General features: G+C 46.0%; 1 protein-coding gene across 2 annotated transcripts in view; it reads left to right on the top strand.

Moving 5' to 3' along the window:
- Window positions 1-27,731, top strand: part of SPDYA (speedy/RINGO cell cycle regulator family member A) — a 1,384,696-nt gene that overhangs the window by 1,178,131 nt on the left and 178,834 nt on the right. The window lies entirely within an intron of this gene.

The raw sequence follows: 27,731 nt of genomic DNA, 5'->3' as shown, positions 1-27,731 counted from the left end.
TGAAGTTAAGGTCTTGAAATGACCACATTACTGAAGATAGGTTTAGTTATTTTAGTTATGTGGATATTTACATTGTATGATATGTTTGGTATAGTTTATAGGCTGAATAGCTAAATGGATTCATGTGCACCTATGGCAGATACCACCTCCACGTTCATGTGGATCTACTTCAAATATATTTTTTAATAAGTGTCTTAAATTTACAAAGGGTATTGATCTGTTTTGTTTGGTGTGTACTTAGTGTGTACCAGTCTTTGGGGACAAATAAGAAAAATACTACATCATCCTTGTGAGTTTTAGTTTTTTGTGTTGTGTATATTGCAATGGATTCATGTTTAACAAAGTGCTTTTATAGGCATGGAAGTGATAGGTCAGGTTAGGGGCAGTAATCAGGAAGGATGTTGAAGTTTGTAGACTGAAGAACACAAAGTTTCATAGTCTTTCACTTATAAATAATTTGCATTTGTAAGTGTGTCACAGTGATTCTGCATTTTAGAGACTAGAGCCATGAATCTATCCAGATTTTGTTTACCTCTATTTAAATGGTGTTCACAATAGTTACTGAAGACATTACATAAAATGGATAACTCTTATTTTAAATGTGGGAGAAATATACTTTTACCTATTGCTACTGTATTCTGTGGGCAAAGGAACATTGAGAACGACCATGCTCTGTTTTTAAAGAGTTTCCTTTGGCATTCACTGATGTTTTCTAAAATGTTGGCGTAGGCTGAGGTGACGTTCTAAATACTTGAGAGTGCAGTGGCTTAGTGGTAAGCTGGGGGGGGAGCAGTTCAATCCTGATTGCTACTCACTGTCTGTGTGGTATTTTGCATAATTCTTTCTGCGTATTTTGAGTTTTCTCTGGGTAGTCTGGTTTCCTCCCACCTCCCAAAAGCACTTTATTTATTTATTTGCTTGTTTGTTTGTTTTTGTTGACTGGCAAAGTCTGGCTGGGTGGGAAAGTCCAATTTTAGTGAAGGTCTTTAACTTTGAAGCTGTCTATAGACACTTTTACCCTTCTGTTTCTACCTTTTTGGTAATTTTAAGTACCACTGGTGGTACGGCATTTCTCCCTACTTTTGTGGTATTTCTTAGATACCATCATTGGTATTTCTTCTTCCTTTTTCACCTATTTTTGATATATATTTAGATATAGATATAGTAGAACTCTTTGCCTTAGTTTTCTATCTGACTTGTTGTCTGTATTTTGTTCATGATGTCTGAGAAAAAGGGCACATCGGGGTTTAAGCATTGTACTTCATGTAAGGGTAAACTGCCTAACAGTGATTCCCATGATGACTGTATTTATTGTTTGGGGGTGCCCCATCTTTTGGTGCAACCCCTTTGTCTGATTTGTCAAAGTTTTAGTCAGCACACCTTGAATGAGTGCAAAAACAAATTGATTCTGAAGGGCCTCCTTAAGTCGCCCTTTTCAGAGGCCCTTTCTGCAACGGAGGTCTTATCCCGTCTAACTAAGGAAAAGAAAATGTCCCACTCTGTTCCCTCTTCACCATCAGGTGACCAGGGCAAGCCTGTAAAGTCCAAGGTACCAAAATTGTCTTTGGAGCATAAGTCCGCCTCATAGGCACCAACCTCTTCTGCTCCGACTGTGACTGTTCCTATACTGGTGCCAGCTTCGGCTCCGATACTGTCTATGGCACTGACTACTGATTTTCCAAAGGTTACTACAACTTTGGCACCGAGTGCCGCTTCGGCACAGTGCACGCCTTCGATGATTATCTCTGTGATTACATTTGCTACTGAACCTTCTGTGTCGGCTCCAAGTGCTCCTCCAACACCGAGTCCTTTCACAGTTCCGATAATGACAATTTTGACGCCACTTCTTCCTGTCTCCAAACTTGAGACATTGGTGCCAATAGATTCCACACCACGGACTCGATACTCTTCATCAACAGATCCAGTTCTAGAGCAAGTATATAATCCGTTCCTAGAATGGCCTGACTCCCCGTCGGGGGTATCCACTAGATCCACCAGGAGCCTTTCCAAGTTTGACGTGGTATGTCTTTTGGATCAGCTGTTGACAGCCAGGGGGATACCCACCCTGTCTAGGACCCATCCACCTGCAGGACCTGGGCTGGTTTCTCCACTGACTCCATCCTACTCTCCAACTTTGACCATACTGGTTCCAAAGTCTTCAGTTTTGACGTCATTTTCAGAACCCCCCATCTCGGCACCTGTAGTGGACCTCACTGGGGCTCTGGGACTGTCCCTTTGGCCTGCGGTCCCCTCTGAACCAGGCCTTCCTCAATGCTGTGATTGGGCTGCGGGCTCTTCGGCTCGTGGTACGGTTCCAAGTGTGTCTATGGTTCCGTCCATGATGCCAGGAGTTCTGTCTGCACTGATCCTGCTTGAGGCTCCACCCTCAGGAGCAGGTTCGACGGAGCGGGGTGTGACCCCCCAGTTCCAAATTTGTCCTTCTTGGTTCTGGGCTCCCATCCCTCTTCACGTGGACCTGCTTTCCAAGCCATGGAGATGGCATTTGCTACTGGAAGCATTCCACCAACGTCAGAACCCCAGATCTCTTTTTCCCCTAAGCTACAGCTGACACAAGCCACCGCCCTTGACACCGGGCAGGAAAGTCACAGGAGACCCCGTTACAGGGTACCACCTCTTCCGAGTCCTCCTTAGAAACCCCCACTGAGGAGCCCCCACAGAATAGATCATGCAAGAGGAAGCACGTAGACTCCCCTGATGAGTCTGTGGCAGAGGATATGGATTTCGATGATAGTGAAGGGTCCCCATGGTGACTCCCTGATGATATCTCCTTTGGGGGCATCCTTGAAATGTTGAAACAGAGGGGTGATTGGAAAGCCACTAACCCTTCTTCCAAGGAGTCCGTGTTTCTGCAGGCTTTCAGTGCCCAGCCATCTACCTCTTGGGTGACCCTGCCTGCAGACAAGCTGGTACAACTCGTGGTGCAGTGTGCCTGGAAGAACCCTGATTCTGTTGAGTCGATCCCACAGAGACCTGACAAGATACTACCCCCCCTCCCCCCGAGGAAAACCCATATTGGTCAAAAGGTTTACCAGTCGAAGCTATGGTGATGGCAGCCATGAAAAAGGATCTCGCTGAAGAGAGTCATACTGCTCATCCACCCAGTAAAGAGTCCTGGGCTTTGGACAGATTAGAGAAGCGAGTTTTTGCTTCAGCGACTTTTGCCATATGGTCTCTGAATTACTTGGCACATTTTACGATGCTCCAAAGAAACTTGGTTTCCAAACTCTCTGGAACACTTGCAGGACAGGTTTCCGACGAGGTAAGAGACAAAGTTGCCTTGCAGCTTGCTACTCTGGAATCTATCTCCAATTCTTCCAGGAGGTTGCTCTCACATGCAACCGAAGGGGTGGCTAGAGCGGCAGATTCAGGCATAGTTATGGGATGCCATGCCTGGATGCGCCTCTGTGACTTCGTGGACCCTTTCAAGTCTTCCTTCCTGAATGTTCCAGTTGAAGCATCTTCCCTTTTTGGCCCCAAGGTGAAAGATACCCTGGCCAGGTGTGAGCAGGATGGTAAGACCCTGTCTGTTGTAGGGCTATGTTTTTCCAATCCTCAGCATTCATTTTTTTCAGGAACCAGAGTGGGAAAATGTGGCACAAAAAAAATCTCAGAGTCCTTTCTGTGCCACAAGTGGCGATGATACCCCCAGGGGCAGAGGGGGTAACAATTCTGGAAGACGCCCCTACTGAGACAGAGGGTGCCCATGTAATCAGGGACCCAGGGATTCTTTCTCTGGGCAGCCTTACCAGTGGTCCTGAAGAGCGGCCCGATTGCTTTCCTCTGGAAGCAGTCAGGGGACGTTTCTCTCTGCACCACGCTGCCTGGCATTCAATAACTTCTGACTATTGGGTGCAGAAGATCATAACCAGAGGCTACACCATTCCCCTCATCACTTACCCAAACCTTTTGACAAAACTTCCCAACGTTCCACCCAGTCAAAGGGAAGAAGCAGCTGCAGAAATAAACAAGCTGTGTCAAAAAAGAGTCATCCAAATAGTCCCACCAGACCAATGCGGATCTGGATTCTACTCAAGATTCTTTTTGATGCCAAAAAAGACAGGGGACTGGAGACCAGTTCTGGATCTCAGCAATTTAAACAAGCCCGTTGCCCAAACAAAATTCCCGGATAGTCATGGTTCAGTCCATTCTCCCTTTTCTAAGGGAAGGCGATTGGATGTGCTCGATAGATCTCCAGGGCGCATATTACCACATCAAAATGGACAAACACCCCAGGAATCTACTTCTCTTCCGGCTAGGAGCCAATCACTACCAATTTCCTGCCCTGCTGTTTGGACTCTCTACAGCCCTCAGAGTGTTCACAAAGTGCATGACAGTGGTCAGAGCTCATTTAAGGCTGCAAGGATTCTGGGTGTTTCTGTGTTTGGACGATTGGCTCCTTACCACCCCACCAAGCATCTTCTGGTAGCAGCCCTGCAGTACACTCTTTCCCTGGCAAGACTTTTAGGAATAACGATAAACTGGGAGAAATACTTTGACACCCGTTCTTGTCTGGTGTCTCTCCCAGTTCACAGACTTAAAGATTGAGGCTCCAGCTCCAGGTGATACTCTGTCAAAACAAAGACTCAGAAAGGGAGGTTCTTCAGGTTTTAGCATCCATGGCAGCTGCCATACCGATAATGCCTCTTGCGAAACTACATATGCCAGTACTCCAATGGCTTCTGCTATCTCAATGGTTTCCAAATCACCACCCTCTATGCTTTCAGATTCAGATAACCAATTGTTGTAAACAGGACCTTCTTTGCTGGATGAGGCTAGAGACAGAACTTTGGAGCCGCCCATTCCATCCTCCCCAACCCAAGGCTATTGTGACCACGGATGCTTCCCTGATAGGGTGGGGGGGCCATTTTCAGGGAAAGACAGTCCAAGGCACATGGTCCACTATGGAGGCCAACCTGCATATCAGTGTTCTAGAACTGAGAGCGGTGCTGTTAGTGTTGCAAGCATTCCAGTCTGTTCTTCCTTTTGGAACAATTGCAATTCAATCAGACAACATGTCAGTAGTCTGGTATATCAACAAGCAAGGAGGAACCAAGTCATATCCCCTATGTCGAGAAGCCATGAGAATTTGGTAGTGGGTGATAGCTTCCAACCACTTTCTGATAGCAATGCATATCCCAGGGAATTCCAATGTGATTGCAGACAAATTGAGCAGATATATTCTCCTGCCTCACGAGTGGTCCCTCAATACCAATGTAGCAGTGAAAATTTTCAGATGTTGTGGCCAGCCTTGCTGCGATTTATTCACCTCCCCATCAAACAGCAAATGCAGCAGCTACTTTGCCCTATTTCCCCCACGGGGGGAGTCCCCAAGGGACACTCTGATTCATGATTGGCCCGCAGAACTGCTATATGCCTATCCCCCCATCCCTCTGATTCCCCAATTCATAAAGAAAGCTATTCGGTTGAAGGGCAAAGTGATCCTCATAGCCCCCTTTTGGCCTTGACAAGTTTGGTTCCCCTTCCTTCGGCCTCATCTGTTGTGTCAACTGTGTATTCTGGACCCTTTTCCAGACCTGATTTCTCACCCCCAAGAGTTGAGTCACCCGAACCTATCCAGTCTCAAGCTGATAGCTTGGTTTCTCCATGTCTGTTAATCGCCAGGCAGGATAACCTTCCATCACCTGCACATGGCATTATCCTGGCCTCTCACAAACCACCAGATGAGTATATCTAAACAAATGGAAGAGATTCTCTAGTTGGCCTAAGAAAAGAAGGCTAGACCCATACTCGGCTCCAGTTAAAGCAGTCTTACAATATCTGTCAGAGTTTTTTGAGGATGGTGCTGCAGCTTCTACCATATGAGTACATCTAGCGGCTATTTCTAACTTTCATGATGGGTTGCTCATCTCTCTTCGGTTATGCAAAACCTTTCTTAAAGGATCTCTCACATTAGGCTTCCAATCAGACAACGTATAGAGCCATGGAACCTCATGTTAGTTCTTCAGTCTTTAACCCAAACTCCTTTTGAACCTGCAGCAAAGTGTGACCTCAGATTTCTATCTTGGAAGTCCCTTTCCTGGCAGCCATCATGTCAGCAAGATGAATTTCAGAGCTTCAGGCCCTATTTAATCTTCCACAAGGACAGAGTATCACTCCGGACAAACCCATCCTTTCTCCCCAAAGTTATTTCAGATTTTTCCATCAGTCATACCATTGACTTGCCAGTATTTTTCCTAAATTTTACTAATAAAGGGGAATACTGTCTACATTCTTTGGATATACACAGGCAACTGAGATTTTATTTAGACAGAACCAAAGCAATACGTAAAACTGACTAACTTTTTATTTATTTCCCTGTACCTAGAATGGGAAATTCTGTCTCCAATGTGACTTTATTTAAATGGCTAAGGGACTGCATACACTGCTCCTATTCGCTTGCGAAAAAACATATACCACAGAATGTTAAAGCCCACTCTACCAGATCTATGGCAACTTCTGTAGCCTTCCATTCGAGAGTCTCGATGGATATTTGTGCAGCAGCTACATGGGCTAACCCCCACACTTTTATTAATCATTACAAATCGGATGTGGTCTCCAGAGGGAGAGCTGCCTTTGGCTCAGTGGTGCTCAGGAATGTTCTTCCATAAGGGCCACCCAAGGAACACAAGGTAGCTGGGGATTCTGTCCCATCAGTGATGAATGAAAAGAAGATTAACAACATCAGATAAAGAAGTTATGTCTTGCCATAACATTCCATCTGGTTGCTGATCTTCTTTCATTCATCACCTCCCACCCTCGTTCCCCCTCCAAAGGCTCCTGGGGGATACTTTAGGTCCAAGTGGTGAGTTAAGGCATTTGTGCAGAAATGGCCTCTGCTTTACTAATACTGAGCAAACTCGATCTGAGGTAACAGGGAAAAGGGCACTATGGGTAAAAGCTTAGCTCAAGAGTTTTTTGGCTGGCATGAGCTAGGTATTAGGCCGACTTGGTTCCGAGGGCTCAGAACCGAACCCATCAGTGATGAATGAAAGAAGATCAGCAACACAGATGGAATGTTATGGTAAGACATAACTTCTTTTTTTTAATAGAGTTCACTATTCATTCATTTTTGTATTTATTTGTGAGACCATTAACATTTAAAGACATTACAGAAAGCATCCATGTATTAAAAAGTCATTATTCCCACCTTTTATATACGGCACCATTTTTGTTAAATGTCTAGTTCCAACGTTTGTGTTACATGCATACACAGGTTGGCAGGTTGAACTTTTATATAGTTGTTTCTTGTCATATCCATGTGAGCCTATGTCACATCTTATAAAACCTTTTGTTTTATTGAAAGCCCTCAAGCAAAAAAACAAACCCTAATACTTCCCTAAAACCTATTCATTTAATACTAACAAACAAATCTATGTACATCTTCAAATATTGAAGTTTTACCCTCTTAATAGAAACAGATGTTCCAAGCTGACAGCCACACTGATAGACTTGAGTTAATCTAAAAGAAAGGTTATCCATGCAAAGATGCATGTTGCAGCCTGTGCTTCTACTAAGTGCTAACTGGTTTTGTTTTATCTTTATAACTCTCCCAGCTGTGAAAACCCCTGAATGCTTTCAGAGAACATTATCTCGTAGCCAGTTTCTCTTTTCATTTTTTCCCAGCCAATCACTCTCCACCAGACTGTAACCAATTTCTCTTTATCAGATTGTCTCCATGGCGACATGATAACCAGACTGCCAATTTCTCTTTATCAGATTGTTTCCACAGCACAGAGACATGAGGGCCAGATACAGAATTGCTACTAAGCATACTGTGATGGGCGTGCCCTGGCCCAGCAATCAAGCAGCCTCAATCCTCACCACTAACACCAGAGAGAACGTCTCATACAGGAGAAAGGATAACAAATACACACAGTAAAGTACAATTTCCCTTAAGTGCACACGGAGATCACAGTCAGTCTGGGGCTGGTTGCTCCCTTGCTCTCCAAGTCCCCAATAAGACTCCCCACTGGCACAGCTATAGGGTCCAGATCTCAGCCTAGCTGACAAGCTAACCTCCAGTACCCTCTCTGTCCAACCAGTACTTCGTGTCCCTGCCCAAGTAGCTGACACACACACACTTTGAGATAAGTATTTATACAACTTCACAGACACTCCTGGGAAGGGCTGACACAGATTCTCCAGCTGTGCCCCTTTACCCAGACTATACGGTAGTAATTACTGCCACCACCAGCTAATAATTATCAGCTACCCAAAGGCCCTTAAAAGGGTGTCCAGTTATTACTGTGCAATGTTATTATCCAATTGGTAAGTGTGACTTATCAGTCAAGGCTTATTAGAGTGGCCTTGTACAATAAACTCTATAAATATGCACTGTACTCTAGAGCTTAACTTAACTCTACACAAACCAGCCACAGGTAAAAGGTTTTTAAAATATTTAATAATAAATAATTAAAACACAAGACAATACTACTGCACCACAGTGCTATTCAAGAGTTCAGAGATCACGCAGAAACTTAAAATAATTCAGTAGTACAGTTCTGACATAACAGAAAAACACTTAGTCTAACTTTATTCTAATTTTCTAGCTATTACTACAGGAAAACATACTTGTAAAATAACTTACTTAACACAACAGGCAGTGCTGAAGTTGGATATCAAGACAAAAATGCTTAATAATTTCTGGATCTGAAGTGGTTAACTTCATTTGGTCTGCAACCTGTGGGTATCGGATCCAACCTCGGATCCAAGCTGGCAGCTTTACCTAGCTAAAGATCCAAGCTCCTAGCTCCTCCTCCCTACCCATAATCCCCTGCAACACATCCCCCATCCCCAGATCTAGTTTGCTGTGGCTTACAGCAGCCTCTAGAGATGAGCTCTTGGCATGGGTGAGAGATTTCAAGTTTATAAAAAACTTTAAAATTGCTTTTCTCTTAGGTTTTTCTGTGTGTGTGTGCTTGATTTAGCCTCCTTTACCGTCTAGTATACTTATTTTAACTTTTTTATGGTAAATTCTCTTCAAATTTATTTTTCACCCTCCTCTAGTGTCTGAGTGTGTAGTGTGATGGCTGAAGGGCCTAAAGCCATTTTTTCTAAATGCACTGAGTGTGGTCATAAGCTGTCCCCAGCCGATGGCCACACTCAGTGCGTTATTTGTCTGGGGGTGGCCCATTTATCCACCAGCTGCCAGGTCTGTGCAGCTTTCAACCCCTGGGCCATCAGGGATAGGAGGAACAAGCTAATCCTGGCGGGATTGTTACCCCCAGATTCTTCTTCTTCCTCTCCATCTAAGGCACCGGTCGCGGCTGCAGCTTCCATGCCTTCCGATCCCCCTCCCTTGTTGGGGACTCAAACTCCCTCTGTTTCTCAAGATGAGGGAGACTCTTCTTCCTCTTCTAAGGAGAAGAGGGAAGACAAGGACCGGCATAGGCACAAAAGGCGGGCTGAATCTCATCCCTCGGCCCCGCCAGCTAAAGTAGCTAGTCCCACTAAGAGGGTCTGTGGTTCTCCTCATTCTCGGCTCCACTCTCCTTGCTTTTCCCCAGAGCCGGAAGAGGAGTACCGGTCTCCCTCGAGGTCTTTGAGGCGGCCCTCCAGGCCCGCCTTGGCAACCTCCTCCAGATCCACCAGAAGCTTAACCGACGCTGATTTGGACCGGATGGTGTGTCGTTTCTTGCAGGCTCAAATGTAGATGGGGGTGCTCCAAGCCCCCCCCCCTCCGGGGAGGAGCTCGACCCCTTTCTTTACCCCGATCGCTCCTTCTCTGACCCGGTATCAGGTTTCGGAGTCTTCGGATCTATGCCATTTCGGACCCGGGGATCCGTCGGCGCCGACAGTCTTGGTTACTTCGACACTGACTATGCCCTCGAGCATGTCGGATCCTAGCTCTCAGGGCCGAGAGCCGAGCATTGGATCCGTGGGGGGAATGGTGTCTTCAGCGCCGTTTAGGTCGGAGCACACTTCCCTCTCGGATCCAACTGCTTCTCAGAGCCAGGGGAGAGCGCTTCACCCTCGGCGTTTTGATGTAGTGGAGAGGGTGCTGTTGAGGACTTCCAGATCCCCGGTCCGGGCTACGGATCCATCCGTCACCCCTGCGCATTTGGGCCTGTCCTCCGTCATCCGGCCAAAGGGACAGCCTGCATTGGCACTCCAGTTGATTCCCTTAGAGGAACAGGACCCTGTGGGTGAGCCCTCCTCGGATAGCCCCACCGTGGAGGTTCCTCACAAACGAAAGTGCAAAAGGAGGCACCTGGACTCCCCTGAGTCCTGACAGAGGACACAGATTTGGAGGAAGGGGAAGGTTCTCCAAGGTCACACCCTGAGGATGTCTCCTTTGGAGACATCATGGAAATGTTGCGAATCAGAGGAGGGTGGTCTGCCCAAAAACCTTCCTCGGATGAGTCTGTGTTTCTGGATGCATTCGATGCAGGCCCATCTACTTCTTGGGTGTCCTCCCCGGCTGACCCCCTGGTGGACTTAATTACCACCAGGGCTTGGAAGGAGCCGGACACCGCGGAGCCGATTCCCAGAAGGCCAGACAAGGTACTTAGTCCCCCTTCTGATAGGATGGCTTGGTCTAAAGGTTCTCTAGTGGATGCCATGGTGGTGGCAGCTGCCACCAAGAAGGAACTAGTGCAGGAGAGTTCCTTGGTCCACCCTCCAGATAAGGAATCTCGGACGTTGGACCGCATTGGAAAGCGTATGTTTGCTTCAGCTACCTTCGCTGTGAGGGCGCTGAACTATATGGCGCACGTTATCAGACTCCAGCGAGACTTGATTAAGGAATACGCTGGAGCCCCCCCCGGAGTCCATGGTGGCCGAGGACAAACGCATCTTCTTGACTCGCATGGCCACTCTGAAATCTATTACTAATACATCTATGCGGCTACTCTCCCATGCCACGGAAGGAGCAGCTAGAGCCAGCGGAGCAGGCATCGCTCTGCGGCGCCATGCCTGGCTCCGCCTTTGTGATTTTGCGGAACCCTTCAAGGCATCCTTCGCTAACGCACCCTTGGACGGTTCTATGCTCTTTGGCAAGACCGTCCGCGACACACTGGTCCAAAGCGAAAAGGACGGGAAGATGCTGTCTGCCGTCGGGATCCGCTTCTCTAATCCCCAACGGTCCTTCTCCAGGAACCAGAGGGGACAAAAGAAGATGTGGTTCCGGAAATCACAGCAGTCGCGTCCCGCTTCAGACCCCTCGTCCTTCAGAGGCAGAGGAGGACAAGGTGGACGCCGTCCCAGAGGCAGAGGGCAGCCGAAGAATCTCGGGTCCCGAGAACCTTTCTCGGAGAGGCCCGTGCAACAGCCCTGAGGGCTTACCCGGCTGTCCCTGTCTGGAGGCAGTCGGGGGGCGTCTGTCGGAGCACCTCCAAAATTGGGAGTCCATTACTACGGACCAGTGGGTGCCCCGAGTTATATCCAGAGGTTATTCCATTCCCTTCCTGAGTCTACCCCCTCCTATGAAACACCTCCCCGATGTCCCACCCAATCAAAGGGAGGCGGCAGCTTTGGAAATTTTGAAGCTGTTAGAAAAATGGGCCATCCAGCCCGTTCCCCCAGGCCAGTCCGGATTGGGAAATTACTCCAGGTTCTTTTTAGTGCCAAAAAAGACGGGGAAAATGAGGCCTATACTAGACCTCTCATCGCTAAACCTGTTCATTCCCACGGAGAAATTCCGGATGGTCACCCTGCAATCTATTCTCCCCTTCCTCCGGGAGAACGACTGGATGTGCTCCATATACCTCAAGGATGCATACTACCACATTCTAATGGACAGACGATCCAGGAGGTTCCTCCGCTTTCGGCTAGGAGCCAGTCATTTTCAGTTCAGGGCTCTTCTGTTCGGCCTCACCTCAGCCCCCAGGGTGCTCACCAAAGTCATGGCGGTGGTCGCAGCCCACCTGAGACTTCAGGGCATTCGGGTCTTTCTGTACCTGGATGACTGGCTCCTCACTGCCTCCACCAGGCATCAGCTCTGCTGGGCCAGGGATTATACCCTGGCTCTTACTCAGCATCTAGGTATTACTGTGAACCTTCAAAAATCATTCCTTCATCCTGTGCAGGTTCTGGAATTTATAGGGGCCAAAATAGATACACATCACTCCAAGGCCTTTCTAAAAATGGACAGGTAGCGCAATTTGTCTCTTCATGTTTTGGCAATTCTCCAGCCCTCAGCCCTACCTGCGGAATTAGTCCTGAGAGCTCTGGGCTCCATGGCGGCAGCCATCGGTCTGTCACCCTTTGCGCGCCTGCGTATGAGAATCCTACAATGGACTCTTCAGGTCCAATGGTCACTCTTGCTGCACCCCTTGAGCATCCCGATTCCCCTGAGCAGGGTTTGCAAGGACTCCCTTCTCTGGTGGCTGCACTGTCAGGAGCTACGAGAGGGGAGACTGTTCGTCATGCCTCAGCCCCAAGCCACGTTGACCACTGACGCTTCTCGCCTTGGGTGGGGGGGCATGCTATGGGCAGAACTGTCCAAGGCATGTGGGCTCCCTCAGAGACTGTTCTGCATATCAATGTCCTGGAGATGAGGGCGGTGCTTTTGGCGTTGCAAGCCCTACAAGACCTTCTTCCTCCGGAAACTATTGCAATTCAGTCAGACAACATGGTCTGGTACATCAACAAACGGGGGAACCAGATCTTATCCCCTTTGCCGAGAGGCCATGAGAGTTTGGGAATGGGAGATCTCCACCAACCGCTTTCTGGTAGCAACGCACATTCCGGGCCGGACCAACATCCTAGCGGACAGGCTAAGTCGCCTGATCCTTACACCGTACGAGTGGTCTCTAAACCCATTAGTAGCGAAACAGATCTTCCTCAAATGGGGTCTACCTTGCTGTGATCTTTTTGCTTCCCCGTCAAACACAAAGTGCAGCAAATATTTCGCTCTAATTCCCCCAATAGGGGAGAGCCCCAGAGATGCTCTGGTTCATGCTTGGCCCCCCGGTCTCCTTTATGCTTATCCCCCATTTCCGCTCATGACAAAGTTCCTGCAGAAAGCCCATCGGTTGGGGAGGAAGATAATCCTCATAGCCCCATTCTGGCCTCACCAGATCTGGTTCCCTTACCTGCGGTCTCACAGTGTAGTTCCTCCTTGGATCTTAGATCTCATCCCGGATCTAATTTCTCACCCTGCAGGATTACAACCCCCAAATCTGGGCGACCTCAAGCTCACGGCTTGGTTGATCCAGTTCCGCTGATGGCAAGGACTCCCGGTATCTCGTCACCAGTGAAAGCCATTCTGGTAGCAGCACACAAAGCTTCTACCAGAAGGATCTATGGTAGTAAATGGAAACGCTTTTCCATTTGGGCGAAAGACAGGGGCTTGGATCCCTTTACTGTCCCTATTCCGACGATTCTTGAATTTCTGTCCCATATCTTTCATCAGGGAGCCAGTGCATCTACGGTTAAAGTACAGTTGGCAGCCATCTCTCACTTTCATGTGGGAGATGAGGTAGGATCACTGGCTTCCACCAGAATTTGCAAAACCTTTCTAAAAGGTGCTTCCCTGTTAAAACCACCAGTTAAGTCTGCGGTTCCACCATGGGACTTAACACTGGTCCTGCAGGCTTTGACGGGCCCTCCTTTCGAACCGGCAGCATCAGCTCAGTTGAAATTTTTATCTTGAAAAACAGCCTTCATGGTTGCAATAATTTCGGCCAGGAGAGTGTCTGAGCTTCAAGCCCTCTGTATGAAACCCCCTTATCTAATTTTTCATAAGGACAGAGTTTCTCTCAGGACTAATCCTTCTTTCCTCCCTAAAGTAGCCTCTGAGTCGAATATTAATCAGTCTATTAATCTGCCAGTGTTCTTTCCCAATTTCCAGAACAAAGGGAAATACACACTGCACAAATTGGATGTGCATTGACAATTGCGGCGTTTTTATCTGCACAGGACAGCAGCTAACCACAAGTCTGATCAATTGTTTGTGTCCTTTGCCAAGTCTTCTTTAGGTAACTCTATTACCAAAGTGACATTAGCTAACTGGATTTCGCAATGCATCATTCAAGCCTATTTAGCTTCGAACAAACCGGTTCCTTTGGGAATCCATGCACATTCAACCCGATCCATAGCTAAATCTGCTGCGTTCTGGTCTAGAGTCCCTATAGACGACATATGTTCAGCAGCTACTTGGTCCTCCTCTCATACATTCATTTCCCATTATAAATTGGATTTGATTTCCAGGAGTAGGGCTTCCTTTGGCTCTGCGGTGCTCTGGAATATTCTTCCTTGAGGGCCACCCAAGGTTTTCTAGGGAGCTGGGGACTCTGTCCCACAGGTTGCAGACCAAATGAAGTTAACCACTTCAGATAAAGAAGTTATGTACTCACCATAACGTTCCATCTGAGTGGGTAACTTAATTTGTCTGCAACCGCCCCCCCCCCCCTCCATTCCCCCTAACCAGTTTCGTGCTTCTTAACCAGGAGAGGATTGTCCATTCTGTTAGGCAGTAGGTTACTGGCCTCTGTCGAGGGTCTTGTGGAGTCCCTATAGGCAAACTCGATCTGAGGATGGGGGATGTGTTGCAGGGGATTATGGGTAGGGGAGGAGCTAGGAGCTCGGATCTTTAGCTAGGTAAAGCTGTCGGCTCGGATCAGGTTGCAGACAAATGAAGTTACCCACTCAGATGGAACATTATGGTGAGTACATAACTTCTTTTTCTCACTGTTTAAATTGAAACTGCAGTTCTGCTAAAACATTACATCATTTGTTTACACTTTCCTGGTTCCCAGGCCACACCGAAACTGCATTTACATTATTTTACACTTAGAGCAATAAAGGACATTCCACATGTAAACTCTGGTCATTAACTTTAGCCTTGAAATAATAGGCAGGATGCTTACCCCGGACTCATTGACTCCAAATTCTAACTTCAAAGGACATACAAAACAATTTTAATTTCAAAGGACCAGTAAGAAATGCTTGACTTGGTTTTCCTTACAGCAGATGGCAATGTTGCCACATTGTTGAAACAGCATTTCTTTACATTTAAGACACAAGCCTGTATTTTACATTTATATGTACAAATGCCAGAATTAGGTATCAAATTCTATTTGACTAGGCTGGCAGCCTTCACCCTTCTCTGCCAGTCTTCACACATACATTCATTTGATAGAAAAAAGCCTCGTAATATTCAATATTCTTTTTCATTTACTTGCCTTCTCTTAAAACTTTTTTCTAAATCAGTCTAAGGTCCTTAATCCAGTCATTCCCCCATGCAAGAATGAGAAAAAGCACATTAATTCTTCTTTTGTCGTGCTCTTTTAACCAGACTTTGTTTTTACACTGCAGTGCCTACATTTCTTAAAACTGAACAAGAAGAAAGAGAGAAGGGAGAAAGAAAGAAAAAAAAGAACAGCAGCACCTATTTACAATTCCGTTTACACTTAAAAATAACCAAAAAAACGTTATTCTCTAGCATGCAAAGAATACCATACACCACAAAAATAGTACTATTAAGAAAAACGTGTTTTCTTTACTTACAATTAACTTTCCCCCTCTCTTACCCTCCCCAAAGCATTTTCAGAGTATTAATGTCATGAAGTAGGGCATATACTTTAGAGTCCCCCACAAGTCCAACTGATTCTGAAAAAGTCCAATATTTCTAGATTTTCTTGTTCTATCATATTTCACAAATATAATTATTGCATTGTAATCCCACATTAAGTTACTGGTTTTATTACTGCTCTTCTCCATCTCCCATATCCTGTCTCTGCTTCATTTCTAATGTACTCACAATTCTTCTCTTTAACTCTCATGCTCCCTTCCCTCTCTCCAACATTTTTCGTTGAAACAGTGGAAAAGGTTTCACAGGTACAGTCTCCCTGTGGCTTTTATAAAGAACAAGAAGTGGAATTTCCTTCTGTTTCATAGATTAATTCTTGTTGGACAAACTTTTTATATTTCCTCCTTTGCATGTACATCATCAAAAATGATTTTGTCCGTCCGGGAAAGAATACCTGCAGTTTGAATATCATACCTGCATCTCGTCATTCCCTGAATAGTGGAATGAATTTATTTCTCTTCTGCCTGGTGTTCAATGAGTCATCATTCCCCAGAAACACTCTGCTGTCTCCCACTTTTAGTATTTTGTCCTTCTGCCACAGTTTTGTCAGAATCAACTCCTTCAGCTGGTAGGATTGCATCTTTGTTATTAAAGGTCTAGGTTGCTTTCTCATAGTCAGGTTTGGAGCATACACACAATATTCCCTTTCAGTCAACAACTCCTGCTGTGGAATACCAGTCCAGTTGCTTATTTGTGCTTTCATAAAATTAATGCAGTCTATTCCCTCCAGCTTCTCTGGTATAGCTGAAAATCTCAGGTTTTCCCTACATGCTCTGTCCTCTAATTCTGTTATTTTTGAAACATCTCTTATTGAGCAGTCTCATTTTAGCCAGCCTTTTCTTCATTTCAACCTCTGATTTTTGCAGCTTTACCACTTCATCTGAATATCTGATCTGAAGTAGTTAACTTCATTTGGGCATCAACCTATGGGTCTTTGGATCCATATCGGATCTGAGCCGGCAGTTTCCAACAGCTGAGATCCAAGCTCCGCCCCCTACCCATAATCCCCTGCCATCCCTACCTGACCTCAGATCTAGTTTGCCGTGGATGAAGCCAGCAGCTTGATCTTTGAGTTCCAGGCGTCGGTTGTTTCTTAGCAAGACTTTCTGAGAAAATTTAATCCTTTTCTTTTACTTTCCTGTGTTTGTGAGTGTTTAGCATCCCCTCTTAGTTTTTCTCTCTACAAATTTTAATTTAGCTTATTCCTCCCCCCCCTCGTGAGAGCATTAGGGCGTGTGTCTGTGTGTGATTGGGGCCTAGTGTGTGTGTCCTTTTCTTAGTATAATGTCTGAGGCCCCAAAGACATTTTTTTCTAAATGTACCGAGTGTGGCCATAAGCTATCCCCAGCGGATGGCCACACTCGGTGCGTGTTGTGCCTTGAAGTTGAACACCTCTCCTCTGGCTGCACTATTTGTGCGGCGTTCAACCCCAGGGCACTTAAGGACCGGAGATTGAAGTTGATTCTGGTGGGACTTCTGCCCCCGGACTCGGCTCTGACCTCTGGTCCCCCCGTGGTGCCTGCCGCAGCCGCGACAGTACCCATGACTGCTTCCCTTCCCCTGGCCGGGACTCAACCTCCCATCTTGGGCCAGGAGGATAGGGAAGCCAGAAAAGAGAAGCGCAGGGAGAAGCACCACAAGCTGCGGGCCGAGGCCTCTACATCGGCCCCGCCAGCTAAGCGGGCTTCTCCCTCCAAGACCTCCGAGCCTTCTCCTTCCCGGCTCCGGTCACCTTGCTTCTCACCGGGACCGGAGGAGGAGGAGGCCCGGTCTCCCTCGAGGTCATTGAGGCGGCACTCCCGTCCCGCCTTGGTGGCCTCCTCTAGGTCGACCAAAAGCTTAACAGACACAGATTTGGACCGGATGATGAGAAGATTCCTCCAGGCCCAACTGCAGATGGGAGTGCTCCTGCCTCCCCCCCCTCCAGGAGGGAGCTCGACCCCCTTTTTAGTCCCGATTGCTCCTTCTCCAACCTGCTTCCCGGGTTTGGAGTCCTCGGAGCCGAGTGGCATTGGAGCCGGGGGCGTGTCAGAGCCGATAGTATCGGGTACTTCGGCACCGACAGTGCCCTCGAGTCTGTCGGGTCCCTTTTCGGCGGATCCGAGCTCTCGGAGCCGAGAGCTGAGCTTCGGATCCGAGGGTGTCAGTGTGCCTTCGGCTCCGTCCAGGTCGGAGCATACTGGCCCGTCGGATCCGATAGTGTCGACTCCGGCCCTGATCCGCTCGTCAGATCCGAGGGAGGGTTTGCTCTCGGATCTCAGAGAGAGCAGCTCTCCTTCGGCTTTCGACGTGTTGGAGAGGGCTCTGTTGAGGGATTCCAGGCCCCCAGCCACAGCTACGGCTCCACCCCTCACTCCCTCTCAGTTGGTTCTGACTTCTATCACCCGGCCCCAGGGACAGCCTGCTGTAACGTCCCAGGTAGTTCCCTTGTTGGGACATGATGAGCCTGGTGAGGCCTCCTCGGACAGTCCCCCCGAGGAGGTCCCTCACAAGCGCAAGTGCAAAAGGAGGCACTTGGACTCCCCTGAGTCCTTGACCGAGGACACAGATTTGGAGGAAGGGGAAGGCTCCCCAAGATCACCCCCTGAAGACGTCTCCTTTGGCGACATCATGAAGATGCTCAGAATAAGGGAAGGGTGGTCCACCCCAAAGCCTACCTCGGACGAGTCTGTGTTCCTGGAGGCATTTGAAGCAGGCCCATCTACCTCTAGGGTGTCCCCTCCAGCCAACCCCCTGGTAGACATGATCACTACCAGGGCATGGAAGGAGCCGGACACTGTGGAGCCCGTCCCGAAGAGACCTGATAGGATACTTAGTCCCCCCTCTGACAGAGTGCACTGGAGTAAGGGATCCCCGGTAGATGCCATGTTGGTGGTGGCAGCCACCAAGAGGGAACTGGCCCAAGAAAGTCCCTCAGTCCATCCTCCTAGCAAGGAGTCTCGGGCGATGGACCGCCTTGGGAAGCGAGTCTTCAGTTCAGCTACCTTCTCGGTAAGGTCACTGAACTACATGGCACATGTCATACGGCTCCAGCGAGACCTTATTAAAGAGTACGCTGGGTCGCCCCCGGAGTCCATGTCGGCGGAGGACAAGCAGGTCTACTCTGCCCGAATGGCCACTCTAAGGTCTATTTCTAATACCTCTATGCGGCTACTATCCCATGCTACGGAAGGAGCCGCTAGAGCTAGCAGAGCGGGCGTCATCATGAGGCGACAGGCATGGCTCCGCCACTGTGATTTCGCGGAACCCTTTAAGGCGTCGTTCACTAATGCCCCATTCGATGGTTCTGCCCTCTTTGGCAAAACCGTACGCAAAACTTTAGTCCAGAGCGAGAAGGACGGGAAGACGTTGTCTGCTGTCGGAGTCCGCTTCTCTGCTCCCCAGAGGTCTTTATCCAAAAACCAAAAGGGACAGAAGAAGATGTGGTGCCGGAAGTCGCAACAGTCCCGTGACGCTCCGGACACCCAGTCTTTCCGAGGCAGAGGAGGACAGGGTGGATGGCGCCCTAGGGGCAGAGGGGGTCCGAGGAGTTTTGGGTCCAGAGAATCGTTCTCCTATCGGCCCACTCAGCAACCCTGAGGGGTTACCCGACTGCTCCACTCTGGAGGCAGTCCGGAGGTGGTTTTTGAGGCACCTGGCAGCTTGGGAGTCCATCACGACAGATCGCTGAGTGCTTTGTATCATATCCAGAGGTTACCAAATCCCGTTTCTTCATCCCCCTCGCAATCCCAGATTCCTCCCCGATGTCCCCCCCAATCAGAGGGAGGCCGCGGCTGCGGAAATCCAGCAGCTGCTAGAAAAAAGAGCCATTCAGCACGTCCCCCCAGACCAGTTCGGATCGGGCTTTTACTCCAGATTCTTCTTGGTGCCAAAAAAGACAGGGGACTTAAGGCCAATCCTCGATCTATCCCTCTTGAACCTGTCAGTAACCAAGGAAATGTTCCGGATGGTCACACTTCAATCCATTCTCCCCCTCTTGCAGGAGAACGACTGGATGTGCTCTACAGACCTCAAGGATGCGTACTACCACATCTTGATGGACAGACACTCCAGGAGGTTCCTCCACTTCCAGCTAGGAGCCAGCCATTACCAATTCAGGGTCCTTCCCTTTGGTCTCACCACAGCCCCCAGGGTGTTTACCAAGGTTTTGTCAGTGATAGCGGCCCACCTGAGACTCCAGGGAATTCAGGTCTTCCCCTACCTGGACGACTGGCTCCTGACCGCCCCCACAAGGCATCTACTCTGCGCGGCCAGGGACTCTTTCCTCCATCTAGCTCCCTGGCTGGGGATCACAGTCAATGTAGAAAAATCTTCCCTTCTGCCGACACAAATCATAGACTTCATCGGAGCCAGATTGGATACAAGCCGGCTCCTAGCCTTCTTGACTTCGGACCGACTTCAAACCCTGAGAAACCATGTGCGGGCCATTCTTCAATCCCCAGCTCCTTCAGCAGCTCTGGTCCTGAGGGCCCTAGGGTCGATGGCAGCTGCCATCAACCTGCTGCCCATGGCGCGTTTGCACATGAGGGTCCTGCAGTGGACCCTCCAAGTCCAATGGTCCTTCCTGTATTACCCTCTAAACCATCCCATTCGCCTCAGCAGGGTTTGCAGGAAGGCCCTCCTGTGGTGGCTCCAGTCCCCGGACCTCCTCAAAGGTCGGCCCTTTGCTATGCCCCATCCCCTAACCATGGTGACCACGGACGCCTCTCTCCTTGGGTGGGGGGGCATTGTCTAGAAATAGAGACCACATGGAGACCTCGCTGCATATCAATGTCCTAGAGATGAGGGCAGTGCTGTTGGTGTTGCAAGCACTTCAGACCCTTCTTCCCATTGGGACTATCGTGGTCCAGACGGACAACATGTCGGTAGTCTGGTATATCAACAAACAAGGGGGAACCAGGTCCTATCCACTTTTCCGAGAGGCCATGAGAGTGTGGGAATGGGCGATCTCCACCAACCGCTTTCTCATAGCAACGCACATTCCAGGATGGTCCAACATCCTAGCGGACAGACTGAGTCACACGATTCTCTTGCTGTATGAGTGGTCTCTGAATCCCGAAGTAGCGAAACAAATATTCTCCAAATGGGGTCAACCTTGTTGTGATCTTTTCGCTTCTCCCTCAAACACGAAGTGCAATGACTACTTCGCTCTAATTCCCCCACCCGGGGAATCCTGCTTGGCTGCCCGGTGTCCTCTATGCTTACCCTCCTCTTCCTCTAATGCTGAAGTTCTTACAGAAAGACAGACGGCTGAGGAGCAGAATAATCCTCATTGCCCCATTCTGACCTTGTCAGGCTTGGTTCCCATAGCTATGGTCTCATCTAGTGAATCCTCCCTGGATTCTGGATCCCATCCCGGATCTGATCTCGTTAGATCTTCCGATCCCGAATCTGGACAATCTGAAGCTCACAGCTTGGTTGCTTCAGTTCCACTTCTAGCTAGGACTCCCGGTATCTCTTCCCCAGTTAAAGCTATCTTAGTGGCGGCCCACAAGCCGTCTACTAGAAAGCTTTATGATAGCAAATGGAAACTGTTCTCTGTTTGGGCGGAGCAACAAAGCTTAGACCCCTTTACGGCTCCATTGCCTGCGGTGTTAGACTTTTTGTCCGGACTTTTTGACCAAGGAGCCAGCTTTTCCACAGTCAGAGTTCAGCTGGCAGTAATTTCGCATTATCATGTGGGGAGTGACCTAGGCCCTTTGATCTCAACCAGATTGTGTAAGGCCTTTTTGAAGGGTACCTTCCTACTAAGACCCCCGGTGAAGGATGTTGTCCCTCCTTGGGATTTAGCACTCGTACTCCAGGTTTTGACAGCTCCTCCCTTTGAGCCTGCAGCTTCAGTGGATCTTAAACTATTATCCTGGAAAACAGCCTTTCTCGTCGCTATCACTTCAGCCAGAAGGGTTTCTGAACTTCAAGCCCTTTCCGCCAAGCCACCGTATTTGACCTTTCATAAAGACAGAGTATCCCTCAGGACCAATCCCACTTTTCTTCCTAAGATTGCTTCCGAATCAAATATCAATCAAACTATTAATTTACCTGTCTTTTTTCCCAATTACCAAAACAAAGGCGAATACAAGTTGCACTCGGACGTTCATAGACAACTACGTTTCTACTTACACAGAACAGCTGGTCATAGGCAATCAGACCAGCTGTTTATTTCATTTGCTAAATCTAATTTTGGGAAATCAGTTTCAAAAGTCACACTGTCCAGGTGGATTTCACAGTGTATTCTACTGGCATATGAAAGTTCTGGCCAGCCCGCACCCCAAGGAGTCCACACCCATTCTACTAGGTCAATTTCCGCCTCTGCTGCCTTTCGTTCTAGAGTCTCATTGGATGAAATTTGTTCGGCAGTCACTTGGGCTTCATCTCATACCTTTATAAATCATTATATGTTGGATCTGGTCTCCCGAGGGAGAGCATCCTTTGGCTCTGCAGTGCTCCGGAACATCCTTCCATAAGGACCTCCCAAGATTTAGGTAGCTGGGGACTCTGTCCCATAGGTTGATGCCCAAATGAAGTTAACTACTTCAGATTAAGAAGTTATGTACTCACCATAACGTTCCATCTGAGTAGGTAAACTTCATTTGGCAGCAACCATCTCCCCCTCCTTCCCCCTGACCGTCAGATGTTTATATTATTCTTTGTCATCTGATTGTATTGAGGTCAGATCATAGACTGGCTATTGGGTGCAGGTCTTGCATTAGGCAAACTCGATCTGAGGTCAGGTAGGGATGGCAGGGGATTATGGGTAGGGGAGGAGCTTGGAACTCGGATCTCAGCTGTTGGAAACTGCCGGCTCGGATCCGATATGGATCCGAAGACCCATAGGTTGCTGCCAAATGAAGTTTACCTACTCAGATGGAACGTTATGGTGAGTACATAACTTCTTATTTAAAGCTTCTTCCATTTTTCCACCCTTTTGTTGTTTGTCGTGATATACTCCATCAGTGTTTCATTTATTTTAGACAGGTCTGTGTGCAGTTGTTTTATATCTTCATGTAGGTTCTGGAAGTCATATCTGAAGATTGCATTGCTTTTTGCTGAACAGCTGCAGAACTTTCCCCAGTGAGTGTTTCTTCCTCACTTTTTGTAGCTGATTTTCCCAGGTGCTCTGTATTTCTTTTTTCCTGGCATCTAGGCAGTACACGTACTACCCAGTTACTGAAATTTACCGATAAACACAAAAGTCTACCGGCCTTCTCTGTTGAGTTTCTGTTTTCACACTGAGAGACCTAGAGTTAAGCTGTTACTCAATATGCAGCCATCTTGGAAGAACAAGCTATAAACAGTTTTTTTGTAAGCAAATATGTTTGAAAAATAAAACAAACTGATGAAAGTCTTGAAAATTGGTAAGCATCTTGTATCTACAAAGATATTGCCTTGTGTTTTTCCCCATCAACAGATCTTCTCACTGTGTGTCAAGAAGCCTGCAGCTGGAGGAAGTTAGCTAGGAGAATTATGTATATTCTGTTCTGTGTGAAATTTACAAAGATTCCTTCATGCAACTGCGAGTTGTTAGCTGTTTTTTTCTCATTGGTGACTAACATTGAGACAAGCTGTCCTTGTCTTAAATTATGAACATTTTTTGTAAGCAAATAGGCTTGAAAAATAAGACAAAAATATGAATATCATGAAAAATGCTAAGATTCTTGCATCCTCAAAGATATTAGTTTTTTTTTTCATTAATAAATGTTCTCAGTGCGTCAAGAAGTGTGCAGCTGAAGGCAGTTAGCTAGGGGGACTTCTGAGTGAAATCTACAAAGATTCCTTTATGCTTCTGTAAGGTATTAGCTGTTTTTTTCTCATTGTTGACTACTTTTACATCAACAGAAACTGTCTGCAGGTACATGCAATTAATCTTGAGAGTTCTGAGAATTTTTTGCTGAGGGAAATGCAAAATTTAAAGGTATAATGACAAGAAGATCAGTGAAAAAAAGTTTGAAATTATGGGAAGTGATTAAATGTTAGTTTCCCCCACAGCATTAATACTTTAATGCATTTAGTACAGCAGTGCATAATTTAGTTTTATTTAAAAGTAGTCAGTGCATGTTATCTTAGGGCTAAATGTCATTGTTTTCTAAAAGCATTCAAGCTGTTTTTCACATCTGGGAGGGGAAAAGAGGTAAGAAAAGAACAGATAGCAATTGGTGTAAGTAGGAGTACAGGCTGTAACATACACTTTAGCATCGATAACCTTAAATGTTCATCATGTACATCACAGCTGAAGTAGCCATAGCTATATTCTGCCAAGGATGTAACAGCCTGCCAACTTGCAAAGCCTCAGGGCACCTTCCATACACCCAAACTATCAGTCAGCTCAAGCTGACTAAAAAAGACAGGTTTGGGTACCTAGCCCTTCAGAACTTTCCTGCTGTTGAAGAGAGTACTCCTTTGTGGGTTTCAAGGATTGATGGTCGGATTATGCTGTTCTTTTGCTGGGCACATAAGTTCCCTTTGGGGAGAAACTTTCCACATCAGAAATATGTTGTTTAATTGTTCTTTCCCATTTAAGAAAGTTATTTTTGAGTTAGAAGTTTTGTGTTTTAATGGACTGTCTCTCGGCTTAACTGTACTTTTAAACACAAGCACACCTTTCCCTATCAATTTAAATGTTGTTTAAAGTAAATTTCACTGAGAATTTTGCCATTGTACAATAGCATATAGTCCCTGTATCTAACACTGATACTGCAGAAGCTCTGCCATGAGCACCAACTCCCAAACATTTTCATTGAGTGTTTTGCCTGTGTACAATATCATGTGGTCTCTACATCTGACCCCGATAGTGCAGAAGCTCTGCCACAATGGTCAACTCCCAAACATTTTCACTGAGAATTTTGCCTTCGTATAATAGCCTGTGGTCGATACAGCTGGCCCCTATACTGCAGAAGTTTTACCACAAGGCCAACTCCCAAACATTTTCACTGAGAATTATGGCTTTGTGCAACAGCCTGTGGTGTCTACATCCAACCCCAATACTGCAGAAACTCTGCCACAATGGCCAACTCCCACATATTTTCACTGAGAATTATGGCTTTGTACAGTAGCCTGTGGTCTCCATATCTGACCCCAATACTGCAGAAGCTCTGCCACAAGGGCAAACTCCGAAGCATTTTCACTGACAATTTTGCCTTTTTACCATGTAAGCAAATTTAACTTGAAGAACCTTGCTGTGTATTAATGTCATGTAGTCAAATACATGCTTGCCTGGGCTGGAAATTATTTTTTAACACCCTCCCATGACAGAGATGTCCTTGCATTCTAAGGACCACTTACTAAGCTGACCACTGTCCGTTCTCTTGATCAATAAATTACACTGTATATGCCAGTTGCTTAGTCTTCCTAGCTGACAAGTTTATGCATTCAGGAAATGAAAGAATACCCGTTCTACTTGTACCTCTGTGCTAATTGCTTTGTATTGGTTAGAAACGGATTACTTTCTGTTATTATTTGACCTGAGGGTGGTTTATAAAACAACATGCAGCATTTCCAAGTTTAACCCAGAAATGTTCATTACTAACCAATCATCTATTAACTTGAACTTCCTAAAAATCTTCCCCTTAGATGATGGTATAAATTCATTCATTACAACTTTCTTTAATATCCTAAATAGTGTTGCACCTCCTAGAAGGAAGAGACTAAAAACAAATAATGCATTTTGGCTTTCCAAAGAGTAGAATGCCAATGTAGGATAGAGACAAAGCATAGAACGAATTGCAAAAATATAAAACACCACAATATCTTGAAAACTTCAGAATGCTTCACAATCGTACTAAAAAGCAAATTAAAGAAAATAATATGCTATAATAACTTTCAGAATAATAGTAAACACAACCCTAAAAAACTTCTGGAAGCCATTAAAGAAATATTGCATCCTGGCTATAAATTCAACCCTAATCCCTCTCCTAATAAGTCAGCAGTCAAAACTGCAATACAATTCAATTCATATTTCATAGATAGTATCGCATTTCTAACCAAGGATTCCCCATCATCTAATCCTAACCCTGCCCAGCAGCCACTTATAACCACATCCATTTTCACCGTCAAACCTTTGCCCATATCCTATATAGAACTATTCTTAAACTCAAAGCATGTTCTACTTCATCTGATGACCTTCTAAGCAAATACCTTAAAATAGCAGATGTTAGCATTGCTTACCCTGTCTCAATCCTTATAAATAGGTCAATCCAGGAATCCTGCATTCTCTTAGTCTGGAAAAAGTCACACATTATACCTCAGCATAAAGGAGGAAATTCAACAGACGTTACTAACTTTAGTCCTACAGCAATCTTATCCTCCCTCTTCAAAATACTTGAAAAATGTATTCATAAACAATTGCCAAACTATCTCCTGTAAGAACTCCTTTCACCCACACAACATGACATCTGTCCTTCCCATAGTATTAAAACGGCATTTCTAACTTATATAGACACTGTCAATAAAGCTAGAGGTAACAGCAAACTAGTCTTCTCTTTATTTCTAGACTTCTGTAAAGGCTTTGATACAGTTAGTCACAGCAAACATCTACTTCAAATGTCCTCATTAGGTCTCTGTCAGCACACCCTTCTATGGTTTAAAAGCTACCAATCCAATAGGTTTCAGTCAGTAAAATGGCACTCCACCCTCTCTACATACCTCCCTGTCACGACCAGTGTAATGCAAGGCTCTATCCTTGGTCCCCTTCTCTTTAACATTCTCACCAACACCCTCCACCCATCCACACAACAGGTCTCCCTAATACAGTACACAAATTACTCCACACTCATTGCACATCTGACAATGTGGCACACTTCCAAAAAGTTACATAATAACAGCAACTGAAACATGGCTTTGTAACTCACAACTCATGTTCAACCGTTAAAAAACAAACGACTGCTTTTATCCATCAGATCCCTCTCCCAAATAAAATTTAAAGTCCTGTCTCTTGATAATACAATCATTGAAGTCACTTCTTATAGCAAATTATTAGGGATGATAGTGGATGATAATTTTAAATTCGACCTGCATATACAAAATTGCATATGATAAACACATCAAAAACTAGCCTTCATTATAATGCACTTAATTCTTCAAACCATAGATGTTCAACAAATGAGATTAATTAATTTATTTATTTTATTTAACATTTGTTTACCGGGAAAGTTCGACTTGGAACAAAAGCCAATGTTCAACGAAGGCCTGGGGAGAAACATTTCTTAATAAAAACATCTCCACTAGATTAACTCAGCAGCAAATAGATACTATTAATAAAGCAATCACTATGACTGAGCTAAAATCACAAATTAGTAAACTTAAAACAAATAAAGCACCTTGTCCGGATAATATCCTACCTGAAATGTACAAACTATTGACAGGACAATCCTTGCTTTTACTCTTAAAAGTATACACTATAGCCAAAGAAGACATAAGTATACCCCCTTCTTGGAAATACTCATTAATATCCCCAATAATAAAATCTGTTAAAGATGAAAAATTTTGTTCTTCATATAGGCCCATAACCTTATTAAATATAGACTATAAAATGTTTATGGCAATTTACGCCAACAGAATCAAACATTTTCTCCCCTTACTAGTGCGTGAAGATCAAATAGGTTTTATAAAAGGGAGAAGCACTTATGATAACATTAAAATAATCTTAACATTAATTGACCATATTAAATACCGATGCATAGACCTGACTATAGTCTCCTTAGATATTAACAGTGCCGTTGACTCCGTAAGCTTGAACTACCTTCTCTTAGTCTTAGAGGAATATAAATTTCCAAAAGCTTTTAATATAGTAATTAAATGGGGTAGGGGTTCGACTAAAGGAACAGTATGCCAAGAGTGTTTTGGAGGTGAAGAGAGTCTCTGATAGAGTGATGTTTATGAAGCTTGAAATTGATGGTGTAATGATGAATGATGTTAGTGCATATGCTCCACAAGTTGGGTGTGCGATGGATGAGAAAGAAAAATTTTGGAGTGAGTTGGATGAAGTGGTGGTGAGTGTACCCAAGGGTGAGAGACTATTGATTGGAGTGGACCTCAATGGGCATGTTGGTAAAGTGAACAGAGGGGATGAGGAAGTGATGGGTAGGTATGGTGTTAAGGAGAGGAATGCAGAAGGTCAGATAATTTTGGATTTTGTGAAAAGGATGGACATGGCTGTGGTGAATACATATTTTAAGAAGAGGGA

This window comes from Protopterus annectens, chromosome 1.part2 (genome assembly GCF_019279795.1).
Source record: "Protopterus annectens isolate FY-2018-M chromosome 1.part2, PAN1.0, whole genome shotgun sequence".
Taxonomy (NCBI): domain Eukaryota; kingdom Metazoa; phylum Chordata; order Ceratodontiformes; family Protopteridae; genus Protopterus; species Protopterus annectens.
Note: the sequence above shows the minus strand (reverse complement) of the source record. Positions and strands in the feature narration are given on the sequence as shown.